Source organism: Spodoptera frugiperda, chromosome 27 (genome assembly GCF_023101765.2).
Source record: "Spodoptera frugiperda isolate SF20-4 chromosome 27, AGI-APGP_CSIRO_Sfru_2.0, whole genome shotgun sequence".
NCBI classification, from domain to species: Eukaryota; Metazoa; Arthropoda; class Insecta; order Lepidoptera; family Noctuidae; genus Spodoptera; species Spodoptera frugiperda.
Window position 1 is genome coordinate 4,428,541 of NC_064238.1, and position 1,983 is coordinate 4,430,523.

Consider the following 1,983-nt stretch of genomic DNA (forward strand, 5'->3'; position numbering starts at 1 on the left):
TATGTTGTTTTATTTCTAACTGCCATACTCAGAGACATTTAATGATTACTTACTTACAACTATTCCTTAGTCACAATTTTGTATCGAAAACAATTGCTAAGGTCTATGGAAAGTTACCATTAATACATTGAACGCCGTGGTGGTCACCTATGGCCGACATTAGCGGAGGATTTGCCTTCAACAGTTTTCTATTGGCAGTCAAAGACTTAAATGACTCTAAGTGCGGCAGTGAATGCTCTAACATTTTTGTAACAAAACACAAGATATTAATTAGATTGTTTGTTTGGTTTGTAAAAGCCTACAAAAATTAGACACAGTTTTTAAGTGGAATGTAAATGTAACAAATTTTTATGACCACTAAAAATACAAACCTGATTTATTAAAGTAACATGTTGCTAAAATGTATACGTATTGGCTATTCATATACCACATTAGTCATACACACACCAAATCTAGTTTTTGTGTTTTTAATTTATGATGATAATAAAATAGCCTAGCACAGTTAATTAAAAATATCTGTTAAAAAAATGAATAGCATCAGAGCAATCAAAGTTTCACAACATTATAACATACACAATCGAGTTAATGTTTACCTACCTTTTAAAAACCACTATATTATTATTTAATCTGTTGAAGTATTAGGTAGTTGTATCGCTATGCGAGACGCGCGTGCCGAACTGGAGTAGCGGCGGCGCCAAAAAAATTAGTGTGGTATGAGGTGCTTTCCTAGGGCGCTCTTTAGGTTTAATACGCTACTGATAGTAATCTGTATATATAAAACTTTTCCGCCACTGAGTGACTGACTGACTCATAACGCATAGCCAAACTTACTGGACCTAGGTAGCTGAAACTTAGCTCCCATATATTATGCAGATTATATCGCGAATACGGCATACTCTTCTTTGCGATATATTTCTTCAACAGCCAGTAGTTTAAACCGACTGCGTGCGGTGATTCACACGCAATGCATGTTAGGTATCTACTCAGTTACTTTTTAAACTCATCAGGTTTCTTATGCCTGTTTCCACTGACACTAACCTCTCCTAAATTTAAGTAAAATAGGAGCCATTTAACGGCATTTTGGCTTTCACCAATCTATAAATGACACCTAACAGTATACCTAAGTAAGGGGTTAGTTTAGTTGATGTTATGTTGCGTTTAGTACTAATACAGTTTTATTGTTGGGTTCACTGGCTTATTGAGGAACCCCTATTTTTAAGATAGTGATAGGTAAACAGCAACTTAAGTAGGTGCATATCAGTGCGTGGGTTTTTTTTACTGAACATTATTTTACGGTATTAACTTCCTTTAAAAATGGCGGTTATAGAGCTTAGTCCAAACTAAACGTAGCTATTATACACTATCGACAGATTATCATTTCTTTATCATGCAAATGGCATAATGCACATTTGAACTTTGTGAGAAACCACATAAATTAGTACAAACCCGTTTTGGTAGGTATTTAATTAAAAGAAACAGATACTTAAACATACCTGCAGCCATTAAAATAGACACATCTGCTTGATAATATTCTCGTTATGATAATCAGATCAAATTCTAAGAATTTGAACTTATTTAATATGAAAACAGACATCTCCTTCTGTCTAGGTACAAGCATACTTAAGCATTTGTTTTTTTTAGTTCATGATCACTTAAATATTCGATTGTTGTAGCGATTTTCAAACCTATTCGAATCGAATCGTAATGAAGGAGTAAGCTTCCGTGGGTAGTTGCGTATGAACGATTTAGCGGGATCTTTGTACAATTACGAGCTTGTCATCAAATCGATTTAGGCATTTACAAGTTCGTTCACCTCCTGAAATACTTAAGAGTGCAATGAAAATGGTGACGGATTTCTGGTAGCGTGTTATTATGATTTATGTGGTACCAAATTACCATACCAGACCAATGTCCATTGTACCTACGTCAGCAGAGTGTGCTCATGAAAGTCGCGTGAGGAACCGACATGATATTTTAATTATT